Source organism: Dipodomys spectabilis, unplaced genomic scaffold (genome assembly GCF_019054845.1).
Source record: "Dipodomys spectabilis isolate Male_0828 unplaced genomic scaffold, ASM1905484v1 ptg000204l, whole genome shotgun sequence".
Classification (NCBI taxonomy): Eukaryota; Metazoa; Chordata; class Mammalia; order Rodentia; family Heteromyidae; genus Dipodomys; species Dipodomys spectabilis.
The window spans coordinates 154,067-173,128 of record NW_024870881.1 but is presented as its reverse complement, the minus strand read 5'-3'; the positions used below and the strand labels follow the sequence as shown (position 1 = coordinate 173,128).

The following is a 19,062-nucleotide window of genomic DNA, read 5'->3' as shown; positions in this document are numbered from 1 at the left end:
ACTCTACCATTTGAACCATAGCTCCATTTCTAGTTTTTTGGTGGTTAATTGGAGGTAAGAGTCTTGAGTTTCCTGAACAGGATGACTTCAAACTTCAGTCCTCAGATCTCAGCCTCCTGAGTATCTAGGACTTCAGGCTTGAGCCATCAATGTCCTGCTCTTTCCTGTTTTTATTATAGCCCACAAATTTGTTTTGCTTGAAGCATCCAACAAAACTGGCATTCCATAGTGGAAATCATTCAAGTGTAGAACTGACATGAGAAGTTGATTTATTTTTATTGTTTTTTTTAACAACAATTCAATGTAATTTATTTAGGACCACTGTCTCTCACTCAGAGGGAAGCTCACAATGCAATCACATTAATCTTGGGAGACAGTATCTTGGATACCAGCAGTTTGGGTAATTAGATTATTACTCTCAGCATGTACAGTCTGTTCATAAGCAACAAAGAGCCTGATCAGATTCTAATAACCCTTGGTACATATAATGCAAATAATACAAACCACCACACACAAAGACATTTACAATTTGCAAAGAAAATTCCATAACCTCTTCATGGCTATGTAAAAGCCTAATATGTATTTTCCTTTCATAACCAAAAGGCTCTCATCAGCAGGCTCACCAGAACATTTTTATTGAGTCTCAAAAAGCTCTTCATTAGGGAAATTCTGAAATTAAAAAACCAGAGCAGTGTGACCTTGAAATCTTCAGAGCCCAGATCCAAAGCCAAGAACTATCAAATAACTGAGGTATACTATACTATTAGGTATACTATTACTATAAATTGAATTCTTCACATACTTTGTGACCGTTAGCCAAAAGTGTCCTTCATCTCTATGTTTGACAATCTCCAATTGTCATCAGATGATGAAGAGGATACACCCAATCCACAAGCTTAAATCATCAGCTTAGTTGGGTGTGATAGATCTCCTGGGGTTGATAACTCACCTGCTATATCCCCTAGTGAGCCCTAACACACAGCTCTGTCTTTGACATGGTCAATAAGAGTGTGTGTTCAGATAGAGTTCAAACGAAGTCAATTTGCCAAGTGGTCAGCTCTAATAGGTATTAAAAAAAAGAAAAGAAAAGAAAAAACCAAGGTAGGGGGAGGACCGGGCTGGGGAGCAGCAGGTGCGCTGGGCCGGGGGGTGGGAGGGCTAGCAGCTGGGCGCTGATGGTGCCCGCTGCCCCCCAAGATGTGTTCCTCATGATCAGGCGCCACAAGACCACCGTCTTCACTGACGCCAAGGAGTCGAGCTCTGTGTTCGAGCTGAAGCTCATCCTTGAGCATATCCTCAAGCAGCCACCAGACAAGCAGCGGCTCTAAAAGGACGATCAGCTTCTAGATGATGTAAAAACGCTGGTCAAGTGTGGCTTCACCAGCCAGACAGCGCGGCCCCAGGCCCCAGCCACAGTGGGCCTAGCCTTCCGGGCAGATGAAGCCTTTGAGGCCCTGCGCATCGAGCCCTTCTCCAGCCCACCAGAGTTTCCAGATGTGACAAAGCCTCAGGATTCTGGAGGCTGCGCCAGTGAACAAGCTGTGCAGTGAGGCCCCCAGGCATGCCCCCAGAGGCTCATCCCCCCCACCCCCAATAAAAGAGATTTAGGTGTCCAAAAAAAAAATCCCCACAAATCCAATAATATCTATCAAAATTCAAATGTCCTGGAAATCACATCCTTTCTTTGGCACTTCTGCCCCTGCCCTGGATTTTACATTATTGAACTCCAGAGCTCTGACCCAGGCTTTAGAATCTCTGGATAACCTGAAAGCATTGCCTTTATCACCGTAGATGTCCACTAGCTCATCTGATCTTAGATGGACACTCACAAAGGTGTGAAATTCTGGGTTGCATTGACCAATCATCTTGACCCAATGCAGTGGCTTTTGCGGATCTGTCTATGGAGTTTTCCATGGACCAAGGAGTTCTGGGAAATCCCATTCCTTCCAAAGGCCAAGTGAGCCCATCCACCTGACTTCCTATCAGAGGTCATTTCTACTTGGATTGTGTTAGTCTATGTTCAAACCCAAGGATGCTGATGAATCAAAGAAATGCTTGAACGCACTGATCCAAGAAGAATGGCAAGGCTTGGGGGAGTTAAAGCTGTTCTGCCAGCTCCTTCCAAATGTCTTTCCTGCTCAGTTGTGCTCCGTGTCTCCATCCTATGTGAAGTCATCAGAAGTCTTTCCTCTCATCTAGGTGTTCTATGAACTTTTCTGTCTTCTAGCTGTCTCTAGGCTCATCTCAAATTTCCATCCCAGAGGATCTCTTCTTGGCAAAAGAATCCTGCCCATAGAGAAATGCTGTATGCACTTTGTACAGAGCCTATACATCTCCTGTCTGCACACAGAACTTTCACAAACAAACACTGCTTCTCAGCCAGGGGTGGGCTGGAATTTTAATCAATTCCTTGAGCCTCCTTTTTCCGGAAACTCACAGCCTTTTAGAAGAGACAATTTACATCAATATCAGGTAGTTCCTTTGCTTTAGAGGCATTTTAACCTATTAGTGTTTAACAGCTCTCTTCCCTGTCAACTGTGAATTGTTTCAGGGCAAGAAATGGACCTTTTATTTATTGAATACTATGTACCTGGTATGGGCTGTGGCATTTTACATTTCCTCTCCCATTGAATCCTCATAAGAAATCCATGATACACATCTCATTGTTAGTCTTGTTTTGAAAAGGAGGAAAGTAAGATACAAAAAGAAAAAGGTTATATAAGTTGATCAAGATTACACAGATAATGAAGTTGTGAGGGTTTCTGAAACCTAATACTTACACTGCCTTTGATAGTTATTAAGTACGTGTTATGTTTGGGGTTCCACTCAAAGTACCACTTCCACTTCCTTTTCCCAGCCCACAATGATTTCTTCTTCCTCTGGATTCATACTTGCACTACCATTGCTCATTAAAGGACTAATTATTCTCACATTTGCACGCTTTGAGTACCTTCCACCCTGCCTACCACTGCATTGCAAACTTCTGGGCTGGCTCATAGTAAGTGCTAAATAAATATCAATGGCCATGACTGCCATTGATTGTGGAACCTATAGTCTAAGTAAGTCATGATAAAAATAAGAGTATCCATTCAATTATTATTTTATTCAACCATTATTTTATTATTTATGGTACCTATGATATCTCAGGTGATCCAGGAAACATTGTGGATTTTAAAATGGGAGAAAAGTTTGACTGCTAGATGTCCTCAACAGCACACCTTGTGGTATTTTCTGCCTTTTGTAAACTTGGGGATTCTTTACAGCATTTTGAGTTGGGGGAAACCGGTAACAATGTCAATGACAGCATATTCACAAGAATTCAAGTTAGGACTATCAGGATAGCCCAGTTCTATGTGCATGTAAAATTCATTTCTTCATCATCTACTGCCCATATATGCCTAAGGTTTTAATTCTCCTTTGAATTTGTAACATCCTACTAGTTTCTTCTTAATTAAGGAACTGAATAAGGCTTCTGATGCATATTAATCATAAATTAATATAAGATTCATGGCTGTACCCTTTGAAAGAGCATCCTTTTAGAGGCCTCATAAAATGTTCAGCATGAAACATCTCTATCTAACCCTGAGAAATAAATTCCTAAAATGTCTTTCACTTTGGTGGCTTCTTTTTAAATTTGAGGTCTTATTTATGCAGTATAAAATTTACTTTTTGTTTTCCATGCTGGGGATCAAACCTGAGGTCTTGTGCATGGTAGGCAAGCACTCTACCACTGAGATAATCCTAAGCCTTTAATTTTTTCCATTTTAAACAATAAAGCGGAGTGATTTTTCTTGTGTATCCACAAGGTTACACAATCATTAGCTCTACTCAACTCCAGAACATCATCATCCTTAAATACACAGCACATCCACTCAGTCAGGCCCTAGCTCCATCTCATCCCCTGACAACACTTTTTTAATTTTCTGTCTCTCTGTATTTGCCAAATGGAATCATACAATATGTTTCCTTTTGTATCTGGCTTCTATACCTTAGCAACATGTTTTCAGATTGTGTCTGTGCTATAAGGTGCATAGAACTATATAGTAGAATAATATTTTTATAGTGGAATAACATTCTGTTATAGGGACATACCATGTTTTATCTGTTCATCCACTGGGCCTTTCCATTCTTTACATTTTTAGGCTATCATGAATATTTTTCCTAAGAACACTTACATATAAATTTTTAGGGGGCATCCATTTTTTATTCCTTTGTGTATGGAACTAGGAGAGAAAATGCTGGGTCATATGGAAATTATGTTTAACTTCTTTTTTGAGCTTTAAAAATTATCTTTAAGTCCTTCATGTTCAACTTCTTAAAGCACTGCCAGGCCATATTTTTTCTTTTATTTTTCTTTTCCTTTTTTTCTGGGGGGGGGGGGGAAGGAAAGGGGGAACTCAGAACGCTTTCACTCATTGGTTAACTCTACCAACTGAACTATGGCTCCAACCCCAAGGCCATTTGCAAAGTGCCTTAGATATAGGAAGGCTTTTGTCTCTCCACATTCTCCCAAAAAGGATTTCCTCTTGAAAAAGTGAAAAATGAAATACCTAAGAAAGTATAACTATAAAGAACTTTTGCCATACTTTTGAGAAGCCACTGGAAAATGCTGTTTTGGAAATACTGGTTTCTGCTGGCTTTGCCAATGAGCACTCTTTTCCCTACATTCTGGAACCCCAACATGACAACAATTTCCAACTTGGTATCAGGGTTTTCTTTCCTTCATCTGGACTGGCTTGTGAGAGTGTAGCTGGGTGATTGCATGCTTACCCTGTGTCCAGCTTTGATATCCAAGTATGGCTCATCAGGAACTCAGAAATATGGCAGAACCTCCATTCTTCATGCCATCATTCTCCTTCAAGTGACCTGATCAGCTACTGGTATCCTCCTTCAAAGTGTTGAGTATCTTAAGACTATTTCACTCACATAACAGATTTCTTTCAGCCAGCATATAACATTCACCTAGGTCAGATACTTTAAACATAGGAGAATATTAAACTGCCTGACCTATACCCAGCTCTCTCCTTAGGCAAGTCACCAATGGCTCAGTCACAGCTGACAAGGATACGTGTGGGACTCGATGAGAGAAATGCGTGGTGGGCTGGTCAGAACTGTTGTGAGCCTGGAGATTTTTTTTTGCATCCTCCTTTTCTAGGGCTTAGGTAGTGAGTGACATGAGTGATGGTGCATTGCGAGCTTCTCACACCCACCTGGTGGATCTTTCAGCTCTGAGCATGTTTCAGCCAGCCTATGGGGGTTAGGCACCAGGCTTGTTGCCGGAAGGCTGGCTTTGGTGTGGTTTCATAGCAAACCTCTCAACTCTGCCTTTTAAAGTTTCATCACTACCAACCAGCTGTTATTCACTGCCTGTGGTTTTCTGTCTGACGGTCTATAAGAAGATTAATAGTCTTGCATGATTCTAACACAAGCTTACAGCCAGCTCAGAGAAGGCACTGACAAAATTCTTTTGCAAACATAGGGGTTCACAGGATCCTGGAAAACTGAAACTGGCCCCCTCCAGTATAGGAATTGTTTCTTTCTGTGAGTTACTTGGTTCCCCTGGAAGTTCTCTTAGCACAGCAGTAAGAAAATCAGTTCAGCCTTGTGGTTTGATACCTTTTGAGCTAAAGAAATTAAACAGTCTTTATTGTTTCCTTGGTTTGTTCGACAATACTTGGGTTTGAAGTCAGGACCTCATCCTTGCTAGGCAGGCAATCCATCACGGGAGTCACTGCAATTAGTGTGTGTGTGTGTGTGTGTGTGTGTGTGTGTGTGTGTGTGTGTGTGTGTGTGTGTGTGTGTGTGTGTATGTATGTTTAAGGCTGGCTATTGGTAGATAGCCATAGCTCCACTTCTACATTTTTGTTGGTTAACTGGAGATAAGTGTCTCATGGACTTTTATGCCTGGGCTAGTTTCCATGTGTGATCCTCAGATCTCAGCCTCAGGAGTGGCTATGATGATAGGCATGAGGAGCCACCAGTCTCTGGCTGCTACAGGTATTTTTCAAGGAGGATCTTAAATGTTTGCTTGAGATTGGTCTCAGATCACAGTTCTCCTACATGTACCTCCCAAGTAGTTTGGATGACAAAAACACACCACCAAACTGAACTCAGTGACTGAAACAGGGTCTTGTTAATTTCCATCCTCCTGATCTGCACTTCTCAAGTAGCTGGGATTGTAGGCATCACCCACTATACTTGTCACAGAACAATGATTTGTATGTAAGCACATTTACCTTATGAATCTCTGCTATGTCTGTCTCCCAACATTCATATTTGGAAATTTAATTGCTAGTATGATAATAATAATAAGTGAGGCATTTCTTATTAAGAATTAATAAGAGGTGATATGATTGGGCCATGAGGATGGAATTCATCCAGAAGGGTTTAAACCCTCCTTCAGTGCACAGTGGAGAAATTTTGCCCATTACATCCCCTTTTGCAGGTCTGCTCTCTGTGTGAGAGCACAACAAAAAGACCCTTAGCAGATCCTGAATGCTTACACGTTGATCTTGGACTTCCCAGACTCCCAAACTGTGAAAAACAAATCTCTATTAGCTATGTATTACATATTACTGATCTGTGGTCATTTGTTGTAGCAACACAAATGAGTTAGACCAGGCACACTCATTTATAATGTATTTCTTGGTGTTGGAACTTCTAGAGCACCATATTGGGGCTTGAACTCAAGAGCTTTGCATATGCTAAGCAAGTGCTCTCCTGCTTGAGCCACCCCCTAACCTTTTGTTTGTGTAGGATCTGGGTTTACAGAAATACACTACTTGGTTTGGCTTAGTTCATGAATCTGCAGACCCACTAGTTTCTTTGCAGATAGATCCGGTAGAGATGTACAGTGAATGCTATATATGTCCCCATCTCTTGTGATATAATCCTGCAAGTCCAGAGACTGATCTGTGTTCTTGAATCCTGTCCTGGCATTCCTGTCACTGGACTTTGCTCTTCTTACTTGTGAAGCTCCTTTATGCACTTGGAAATAGCTACTTGGAGCCATGAGATTTAAGGTTTTATGATGTATTGTGTGGATGTTGTTTTGTTTTTCATTTTTGAGACACAGTATGTAGTCCAGGCTGAACTTGAGCTAATGTTCCTCCTGCCTCAGACTGTCCAGTGATGAAACTACAGGCATACCCCACCATGCTCACCTTATAAGTTATGTTATTATAAATCTTTAAGCTCCTTAAGTAACTTATAAAGGAAAGAAAGCAATAACTGACACTATTCATTGGATATATGCCTCTGAATATTTTATTTTATTTAATTTTTGAAAATGAATATTATAACTCCATATAGCTTAGGTCATTTGTCCAGTGCACAGAGCTCATGGCCATTTGGTCAAATTCCAATTTCTAGGATCCAAAACTCATGCTTGTACCATCAAACTGAACTTGGAGATACACACTACCATTATAGCATTTTTGTTGAAGCAGTTTTTGTTATTATAATAGAAGAGTAACATGGAGCTGAGGATATGACTCAAGTCATAAAGCATCTACTTGATAAGTGCAAGGCCCACAGTACCAAACCTGAGTACCTTGAGGAAGAGAGAGAGAGACAGAGAGAGAGAGACAGAGAGGAGAGGAGAGGTGAAAGGAAGAAGGAAGGAAGGAAGGAAGGAAGGAAAGAAGGAAGGAAGGGAGGGAGGAAGGGAGGAAGGGAGGAAGGGAGAGAGGGAGGGAGGGAGGGAAGGAGGGAGGGAGGGAGGAAGGAAGAGAGGGAGGGAGGAAGGGAGGAAGGAAGGGAGGAAGGAAGAGAGGGAGGAAATGAGGGAAGGAAAAGAGGGGAGGGAGAAATGTAGAGAGTTTATTGACATTAGAGCATGGCATGTTTCTCTGTTATATATGTTCAATTTAAAATATTTGCATTGTTGATGAAGGCTCTCTTACAGGTATATGAACACATCTCTAGACCCAAGAAGCAATGCACAATAAATATGTCAGGTCATGTCAGGTCAACATGAGATCAGTAGTACAAGTTCATAAACAAAGACATAATTTTAAAGCTCAAACTAGCTTGTCATGAGCACACACATCTTTCCACTTCCAACTAAATTCTAACCAAACCATATTAGGTTACATTAAGCTCTGTGTATATGGGGAAACCTATTTTCCACTAAACCTATTATCTGGGTCATCTTTCCCAATTATTGCTATAATCAAGCTAATGTGTTCTTAAGAAGACTGAAATAATTGTTTATGATCTGGTTGCTTTGGTCAATGAATAATTGCATTGAGTGGCCATTAAAGAAAATCTAATCAATAGATGAGAATGCACTGAGTCAGTCCACAAATAGTCACTACGGCAGAACATGAAGTGCCAGGGATCAAATTTTAGGCCTAATCTCAGTGTTAAAATATTATCAATTCCTACCTTGCATTAAGATCAATCCATGCCAGGTGCTGGTGGCTCACACCTATAATCCTAGCTATTCAGAAGGTTGAAATATAAGAATTGAGGTTCAAAGTCAACCCAGGCAGAGAAGTCCATAAGACTTTTATCTCCAATGAACCAGCAAAAAGCCAGAAGTGGAGGTGTTTCTCCAGAGGTAAAGTGTCAACCTTGAGAAAGCCAAGCCAGTAGGCAAAGCCCTGAGGTTAAGCCCTAGTACCAGCACAAAGAAAGGAAACTCAATCCAAATGCTACTCTGTAGCCCCTTTCTTTATACTTTCTGTCTTTCATGAACTTTTTCCTTTCTCAAGATGTACCATGCCTCTTGACAAAGTTGCTTATACTACTATTATGTCCTACTTATCCTTTGCATCTACAATCAATTTTAATTTCCTGAGGCAAAGTTTATGGAGTCTTACAGCATGATAATTTACCATTTTTGTACCAATGACTATACTTAGAAATGACATGCAATATCTAATTAGTGTCTGTCTCCTATACTAAATGACATAAAGATGAAAGTTATGGATTGTTCTTTGTGTTTCTCCAAATACCTACCAAAGTACATTTAGTAATATAGGCATATAGTGGGTGCTCAGTAAATATGTAGATTAAATAACTACATAAAAGCCAAGTGTCAGTGGCTCATGCCTGTAATCTTAGCTACTTAAGGGGCTGACATCGAAGATCATGGTTTAAAGCCAACCAGGGCAGGAAAGGCCGTGTGACTCTTACCTCCAATTAACTACCAGAAAACTGGAATTGGCACTGTGACTCAAGTGGTAGAGTGCTGGCCTTGAGCAAAAGAGCTCAGGAACAGCACCCAGGCCCTGAGTTCAAGCCCCATGAAGGACAAAAAAAGCATGAATAAGTTAAGGAGAAAACACAAGGAGGAGAAAATATACACAAGGAGGGCCTTGTGTATATTTAATCTTCAAAATAATTTTTTTAAGAAAGACATTTCCCTAACCCATTCCAAAAGAGGAAAAAGAAATGAAGAGATTGATTTCTTCCTAGTAAAAACTCAAACCTAGATCAAACTTAACATAAATCCATAAAAATGTAAATCTATTTATTTTTTCACTAAAATCTTCCATTATAGTATTTTTGTTGGTGCAGTTCTTGTTATAATAGAAGAGTATCATGGAGCTTGCAAGAGTATCATGATAACTTTCTTTTTTTTTGGGGGGGGGGGGTCCAGCCGTGGGGCCTGAACTCTGGGCCTGGGCACTGTCCCTCAGCAATTCAGCTCAAGGCTAGCGCTCTACCACTTGAGCCACAGCGCCACTTCCGGCTTTTTTCTTTTTGCTTATGTGGTGCTGAGGAATCGAACCCAGGGTCTCAGGCATGCAAGGCAAGCACTCTACTACTGAGCCACCTTCCCAGCCCTCATAGTAACTTTCAAGCCAGAGAATGGTCTTAGTGCTTAGCTAAACCCTATAGTTATGTTTGGAGACACCAAAATACTTCTTAATGTAAGCCAAAAAATGAGGACAGAGCCAGGCATTGATGGCTCACACCTAACTACTCAGGAGGCTTGAGATTGAAGCCAGCCCAGGCAGGAAAAGTCTCTGAGTCTCTTATCTCCAACTAACCATCAAAAGCTTGAAGTGAAGCTGTGGCTCAAGTGGTAGCGTGATAGCCTTGTGCAAAACAAAAGCTCATAGGCAGCACCCAAGCCACAGGACCTGCACAAATATATACATTCACACACACGCATTAAAGTAAAATAATGGAGAGGCTATTAGAAGGCTTTTAGAAAGGAGAAACCCTAGAGAATATTTATACGAATGGAGTTTACCTTCTAACTAGGGGCTGTGTTAATGGATGGGAGGCAGCTACTTAAGAACCACTAACATTGCAACCAGGAGCCTTGGGGCTACCCCTGGGGGGGTGGGTAGATGGGTGAGCCTTGGACAGATGGATTACACACTTCATGGTGCTCAACGCAAATCCTTGGGGAAACATCTTCCAGGGCTCTGTTTCCTTTTTGTCTACAATTTGCTAGAACACAAATGACTATTCTGTAAACTGTGATTTTAGAGACATAAGTTGCAAAATGTTGCAAGATTTATTCAAAGAGATTAACTGTATGTGTCTTTCCAGATATAGGCTACTGATGTAGACTGAAGGGCCATCTCTAGTCATGTATGTCTTAAGTCCTTGTATAGACCCTAGAGATCCAAATCTATTCAAAGGCCCTACATTTACCATATTTTCCCCTTTAGTTTGCACTCTACCTGTCAAAGAATGGTGCTTATGTAAATTCAACAGTTTAGGAATTCCCAAAGTCATCTTCACTTTGGTTCCTAGTTACGGTTGTCAGATTAAACCAATAAAAAATATGTGACATCCAGGTACCTTTCCATTATTTTGAGCTGCTTATGCATTATCAACTGAGATACACAAAAACATTGCTGGGCATTGGTGACTCACATCTGTAATCTTAGCTACTTAGGAGGCTGAGATCTTAAGATTGCACTTCAAAGCCAGCCTAGGCAGAAAAGTCTGGACTCTTATCTCCAATTAACCAGAAAAATATTGGATGTAGAGTTATGACTCAAGTGGTAGAGCACCAGCCTTGTGTGAAAAAGCCAAGTAAGAGCACAAGAGCACAAGCCCCATTACTGGCACAGAAAGGAGAAAAGGAAGAAAGGAAGGAAGGAAGGAAGGGAAGGAGGGAAGGAAGGAGAGAGAGAGAGAGAGAGAGAAACATAGAAAAAGAGAAGAAAAACATTATATATACTATAGTATACCAAAGAAATAGTACATTGATCTTAATGTGAAATCCCTGATTCAAACAAAAATGCATATCTGTATCTTTAATTCTATCTCCCCGATGAACTGGCTGCACTGGCCAATTTATTGTTTTCAAAAATTGCTTCTAAAATTTCCTTCAGTTAGTCTATGTTCCCATTACATTGTCACATAACTTCAAGAACGGTCACATTGAACTTCTTTTGTCCTTTTGTCCATTCAAAATTCATGAATGAGAAGTTATTCTCAACACAAGCAGTATGAGCTGGTATACTAAACATGTGCTGGCAACCAAGTTAGCAACTCTCAGAACTTCTCTTCAAATTTTACTTGTTGCCACACATAATGGCATCTTTCACAGCACAACTTGTTTTTTATTTCTTCAGTATTAAATTGAATCTCTTCATCAGTCTTTTTTTTAAAGGGTATGTAGTCATCCTTTTCAAATATCTTTTTGCTGGAAGAGAATTTAGTAATAATAAATACTAATATTAAATAGCTTTTCAAAATATTAAATTCCTAACTATATCACGGGTACCCACATTACTATAAAATTTCTTTCCTTTTTTTTGGTGGTGGTCCTGGGGCTTGGATTCAGGGCCTGGGGGCTTTCCCTAAGCTTTTGAGCTCAAGGCTAGTACTCTACCCCAGTTTCACTTCCAGCTTTTTGGTTAATTGGAAATGAGAGTCTCACAGACTTTCCTTCCCTGTCTACGACTTCAGATCCCAGCCTCCTGAGTAGCTAGTATTACAGGCATAAACCACCAGCACTCGGCTTTGACATTTCTTTCATTTTAAGAACAGCATAGCTATTTAGCAGGATAAGACGGGCATTTCAAATAATCTAATTATTCTCAACTGCATTTGTTGAAGAAATATGTTGGGTTTTTTTTTTTTGGGGGGGGGTTCCGGTCATGGGGCCTGAACTCAGGGCCTGAGCGCTGTCCCTCAGCTCTTCAGCTCAAGGCTAGTGCTCTACCACTTGTGCCACAGCACCACTTCTGGCTTTTTTTTTTCTGCTTATGTGGTGCTGAGGAATCAAACCCAGGGACTCAGGCATGCAAGGCAAGCACTGTACCACTGAGCCACCTTCTCAGCCCCTATGTTGGGGTTTTTAATGTGAGAAAATTAAAGAACCCAACATGACAACAAAAATCACAAAAGAAAATATCTTAATTGCTCATTTCAAACAATGCAAACAGCAAAGTAGAATTCAATTCCAGTATTGAATGAGAGCCCTTCAATGTGACAGAAGAGGACATCATAGTCAGGTCCTATAATCCTAGCTACTCAGGGGGATGAGATCTCAGGGTCAGGGTTTGAAGTCAACCCAAGCAGAAAAGTCTGTGAGATTCTTATTTCCAATTAACCAGCAAAAAGTCAGAAGTGGAAATGTGGCAGAGTGCCATCCTTGAGATAAAAAGCCAAGTGAGAGTATGAGGCTCTCCATTCAAGTCTCACAAGAAAAAGGAAGAAGGAAAATGAATGGAAGGGGAGGGGAGGGGAGGAGAGGGGAGGGAAGGTTCTGTTTGGGTGGCATTATTTAGAATCTGGGAAGGACAGACTTTCATGGAATCATGGATGTATCACCTCAACACAGAATAAACCTTGTCTGTACCTTTATACAAAAATTCCACTAAAATTTGTTATGTTACCTTCTTCCAATGCAGTGCAGTTTTTCTCATAAAGTAATTGATCAACTAGTGTCCCTGCAAAAATTCACTAGTATTTTCTAACTGTCATCTCAAGGCTGCTGCCATTTATAGCAGCCTTACAATCAAGCCCTTCAATGATATCAAAATATATTGCACAAGCACAGAAAGTCTTCTTTCTTGATTCATGAGTACTTGCATCCATGACTGTAATAATAAATAAATCTATAATAATAAATAGAGCTGGCACATTTTTTAATATAATGGTAGATTTCATCTTGGCATGTGGAAATTTTCTTGCAGTTTTGGAATCCAAACTTACTTGCAGTAGCAGTACATTCAAACACTGAGCTGAAGACTAATGACAATATACAGTGTGCAGGGAGCTTGTACTAGCTGATTTCTGTCAAGCCTCCCAGTTTGCCTGGAAGTTGGATCCTCACTGCCTCCTGAACTCCAACAAGGCAGGAGGCTTTCTTTCTCACTCTGACTTAGCACACAGGTGTAAGGTATTAAACTGCTTCACTGCAACATGGCAGGAGCTCTTGAGCAATGGGATGTTCCATCATCATCATCTTCCTTGATACCTAGCCCCTTTTGTCTGCTGTAGTTCTATAGAACAAGGGACACAGAGTTGATGTTATGTCTTTTGGATCATATATGAGTAGTAAGCTGTCTCGTACAAATAAGAGCTTGTTGTTTCTCTGCTAGCCTCATCGGTAAGGCTTGCTTGAAAAACTCCATGCTCAGCCTTTCCAACTCAAAGTACATACCTGATCCTTAGGAAACATTCAAGCATGGCTTTTCCTGGGCAAAATGAGAGCAAAGGCTGATACCAACATAACAAGCAGCAACTTTCCATGTAGTTACGCTCAAAATGGGTGGCCAACAATATCAGCTAGCTATCTCTGAAAGGATACTAGATAATGTCACCTCAAACTCTGGTAGCTTAAAATAATAATGTTTTTTCTTTTCTCATACCTGTGGGCTAGTGGTCTATGCTTCAAGTCTGAGCCACTCTCCTAGGACCAGTGCTATCCAAGCATGTTCTATTCATGACAGAGGCAACAAGAAATAGAATCAGGCCCACCACACAGCCACATTTCTAGCTCTTGATTGAGTCCTATCTACAAGCATGCCATTGGTAAATCAAGTCAAATGGCTTTGTTAAGCCAACGGACAGATAAAGTTAGTTGGACTTGTTGAGATTGGTAGGGAAAGATTTTTTTGGGGGGGGAAGGGTCGGTCATGGGGCTTGAACTCTGAGCCTAGGAGCTGTCCCTGAGCTCTTCAACTCAAGGCTAGAGCTTTACCACTTGAGCTATACCGCCACATTCAGTTTTCTGAGTAGTTTATTGGAGATAAGAGTCTCACGGGGACTGGGAAGATGGCTCAGAGGTAGTGCGCTTGCCTTGCATGCTTGAGGCCCTGGGTTCGATTCCTCAGTACCACATAAGCAGGAAAAAAAAGAGTGTCACAGAATTACCTGCCAGGACTAGCTTTAAACCACAATCTCAGATCTCAGCTTCCTGAGTAGCTAGGATTACAAGTGTGAACCACAGGAAACTCGCTTGAAGAGTGATTTTTTTTTAATATAAAGAATTTCAAAACTCAATTTAATATCTAATTGATAGTACATAAAGATCTTCTCAAATCTTCCTTTTTCACATTGCATAAAACCAAAATCTGGAAATGTGTCCTGCCAGCAATGACCAACATGGGAAATTTGAAAGAAATTTTTATTTTAGTGAAACAAGTAATTTATTCCTTACAATTTCTCACTGGTTAAGTTTGGAAGGAATGACATTCATCAGTATGTGTTGTACTCACAAACTGACATGTTTAATTGAACCCCTTTCATGCAGCTATTTAAAGTTAATAAATAGGGGGCTGGGAAGGTGGCTCAGTGGTAGAGCACTTGCCTTGCATGCATGAGGCCCTGGGTTCGATATAAAGTTAATAAATAAATAAATAAATAACTTTTTTAAAAAGAATCCTGCAAAAAGTCATAACAAGAATGAATATCTCCTTCCTAGATAGTATCTTTTCCAGGTTTCCCACCAATGAGTGTTCATCATCCCTGTGTTCAGGTACTATTGGCTCAGAAATGAGGTCTCAGTGTGCTGCAAGTAGCTGGCACCCTGGAAAGACCTATCCTTGTTGTTTATTTTCCACATGTTTCTTTCACATGGATAAGCAGAAATTTTCTCTCTCTCCTTCCTCAGTCCCTATCTGTTAGACAAAACTATGAAGCAGTAAGAGGAGGCAGCTTTAATTAAGGTAAGAATAAAAAAGAGATGATGCAGAAATATTTTTAATTTGATTTTTTCTTTAACTGTAATTTAATTGTAATTGTACAGAGGAATCACCAAAGTGGTATAGGAATATAATGAATCTTGATCAATCTCACCCCATTTATCATCCTCCCCCATTACTCCCAATCCCACCCCTTCCCTCATTTTTCTTAATTTTGTAGGCTATTCATTGGATTTGATGACTGCATTTCCCCCCTTCCTCTCTTCATTTTTCTACCTTTTCTCCTTGAGAAGAACATCAGTGTCTCCATCAACAACACTTGAAGACATTGATTATTTCCAGGAAAAAAAAAAAAAAAAACCACAAGCCACATTCTAAGAATTGGGTTATAGCTCAAGCCACATCCTTCACATACTCATTGGTATATTTTGACTGGTTAAAAAAATGGGTTCACTCATCAATTAGAGACACACTAAGATGGAAAATTCAGAGATTATGTTAAGGAACTAAGAATTTGTAAAATTTTAAAACAAAAACAGGGTAAGATTGCTAGATTAATGGCTTAACAAGCATTATCTTTCCTGCTGGGCAAGTCCTACAAGTTGACATGTAAATCCACATCCCCAGTCCTTAACAATAAATAGCTGAGCCATAAAATCACATCCCCATAGAGAGTTAAGGAATCCTTGGGTGGGCTTGTGAAACCATACCCCAGCATGTTTCTGAAAGGTCATGTTGTTCTCTCTTGTCCTTTATACAAGTTTGGGATAATTTTCCTCAACAATCATATCCAAGCATATTTGTTCATTTTGGGGGGAGGGGGTCCGGTCGTGGGGCCTGAACTCTGGGCCTGGGCGCTGTCCCTCAGCTCTTCAGCTCAAGGCTAGCACTCTACCACTTGAGCCATAGCTCCACTTCCGGCTTTTTTCTTTTTGCTTATGTGGTGCTGGGGAATCAAACCCAGGGCCTCAGGCATGCAAGGCAAGCGCTCTACCATTGAGCCACCTTCCCAGCCCCATATTTGTTCATTTTTTAATGAATGTTTGGTGAAATGCTGTCTGCACAGAGCCTCCTAAGACATAATTTGTACCATTCCTACTGGTGGGTTGACATTGGGGCAGGACTGGCAGTAGTATATCAAGGGCAGGCAGTAAGAGCAATCTGTACTCAGCACCAGCAATAAAGGGGTATGTTGTCTGCAGAGAATTTCATACAAATTAACCCAATTCAAAGCATGTTTTTCATTTTAATTCTATACTTATGGGATGCTTGGGCTTGAACCCATGGCCTTACACAGGCAAGGCAGGCAATCTACCAGTGAGCTACATCTTTAACCTTACCCTGCATTTTATAATCAACCTAAGTGATAAAATCTTCATGCTTGTCATGGCAGACATCTCCCATTCCTCTCTTTCTGATACCTGGGGATTAGAGAGAAGTGTCTTAGCAATTTACTAGAAGGAAGGTAAATTAAACTAACACAGAAGCGGTGGGCAGTGGTGGCTCAGGCCTGTGATCCTAGCTACTCAGGAGTCTAAGATCTGAGGGTAGATCAATTCATGACACTCGTATCCAATTAACCAGTAAAAAAAGGTAAAAGTGGAAGTGTGGTTCAGGAGTAGATGGTTAGCTTTGCACGAAAAAGCTAAGGGATTGTGCCCTTGCCCTGAGACAAGGGATTCTGGGTATACCATTGTTACAAATTAAATTGTATGTCCATAAAATTTATATGTTAAAGTCCAAACCCTCAATACCTCACAGTGTACCTTAATCTAAAGAAAAGATTGTTTCCAATGTAACTATTTAACATGAGGTCATTAGAATCAATTTTAATCCATCATGACTGTTTTTCTTATAAGCACAGGAAGTTTGGAGCCACGCAAAATTAATACCATGTGAGAATGAGGGCAGAGATCAGCATGTTGCCTCTTCAGGCAAAGACAGAAAGTCACTTAAATCTAGAAAGGAATGAAAAAACAAGTTTCTTCACAGCTCTAACCAAACCTGCAACCTAAAGATACCATCTAAAGCTGGAGTTGGTAACTTTCTGGTGTTGAAACCAAGCTTGTTAGTCTTTGTCATTGCAGCCCCAGCAAATGAATTCAATCACTTTAAGGTTGGAGAACTCACTCTCATATTCCTCCTCTCACTGTGGTTTACCATGGCTGCCAAGACCACAGTTGCTGGGTACAAGAGTTAAGCTACAATTCCCTTAAGTTTATAAAGCTCTTTATAGCTATTGAAACATTTTCACTGGTAGCAAGTCCCCTGGTCCTAAGAAGTTGTTGTTGTTGTTGTTGTTGTTGTGTATGTGCTTGTTAGTACTAGGGCTTGAACTTCAGGACTTGGGTACTGTCCATTCATTTGTCAGTCAGTTTGCTTGTTCATTTTGTTAGTTTGTTTTTAACTCAAGGCGAGTCCTCTACCACTTGAGCCACAGCTCCACTTCCAATTTTTTGGTGGTTAATTAGAACTAAGAGTCATGTTGATTTGCCTGCCAGGACTTGCTTCAAATCTGAATTTTCAAATCTCAGCCTTCTGAGTAGCTAAGATTAAAGGCATAAGCCAACAGTGCCAGCCCTTAGAACATTCTTGTAGTATGTTAGCTAAAAGTTATTCACAGTTTTTTTTTTCCACAGGAAAGTGTTATAGCTTCAGTGAGATTGAAGAATTTGCTCAAGAAAGGATTCATACCAAACAGATGGGATTTGAACCTAGACTGATACTTTTTTTTTTTGAGTCTGGTTGTAGGGCCTGAACTCTGGGCCTGGGCACTATCCCTCAGCTCTTCAGCTCAAGGCTAGTGCCCTACCACTTGAACCACAGTCCCAATTCTGGCTTTTTTATCTTTTTGCTTATGTGGTGCTGAGGAATCAAACCCAGGGCCTCATGCCTGCAAGGCAAGCACTCTACCACTGAGCCACCTTCCCAGCCCTGAACCCAGACTGATTCTAGGACCAATTCTCCATCTATGCCATGGTTCTTGAGAATCACATCTCCTTTACCACTTACTACATGAATAATTGGTAATTTCCTAGCTCTACAGAATTTGAAACAGAATTTTGACAACTTCAATACCATATTTCTAGTTTATCAGATATCTAGGATATAGAAGGGGATAGGGAAAGGGGGAATAGGTACTATAAAGAATAATAGAGGAGGTGGAGGTCGAAGGAAAATAGTGGAGGAGAAGCTGGAGGTTAAACAAGCTCTCACATAGAAAGCAGTTTTAGTGTTCCTGTGAACAGTCCTAGCCTAGAGAATAACATCAAGTGTGCCATCACAGTACAGACAGTTTGGCCAGAGAGGGAAAATCCAGACAAGGAGACAGATCTGAGCACTTGCCAGTAGCCACAGCTGCGGCCAGAGCCGCCATACCTACAACAGAGAGAGTCCGGGACAAAGGTGCCAGATGCAGCAGGCAAGCTGATTCTACTCAACACCAGCAAGAACTGACAAGGAGCAGATATTGTCATCCTGCAGATCGCAGACCAGAGATGTCCCAGGAACCAAGACTCTGGCGAGAGTAAAACCCTGACATCCTCACTCCTTCTCAAGGAGCAGAGGAGGGAGGGCCATCCCTTCCCACCACCAGAGATCTCCATCTTTGATACTGACAAAGGCCTACCTAAGCATCTAGCTCCAATTCAGGCCTTGAAAGAAAACAAAAGAGTCATTTAGCAGGTCACAGGAACCTGACATGACCTGCCAGCCTCAGCTCCTCCCAGGGGAAAGTCACCCCTCCCAGGCAGAGCTTGCTCTGGGAGGGGTGACTTTCTTCACTGGGTAAACAGAGCCAGAGGCTGCCCCTCCCTACAGCAGCCTAGACAAACAATTGAAACTCAGTAAACATAAACCCTGAGAATGGCTCCAGGCTGGGCTCTGTGAGTGTCTCTGAAGCTAGTCCCTCTGTTTGCTGAAAGGCCTCAAACCTACCCAGGACCTAGCCTCATCACAGCATCTCCAAACTAGAGGAAACAGCCATCTCCTT

General features: G+C 41.0%; 1 pseudogene; it reads left to right on the top strand.

Moving 5' to 3' along the window:
* The first annotated feature begins 1,175 nt into the window (after nt 1-1,175).
* On the top strand, nt 1,176-1,550 carry LOC122122118 (annotated as a pseudogene).
* The last annotated feature ends 17,512 nt before the right edge of the window (nt 1,551-19,062 follow it).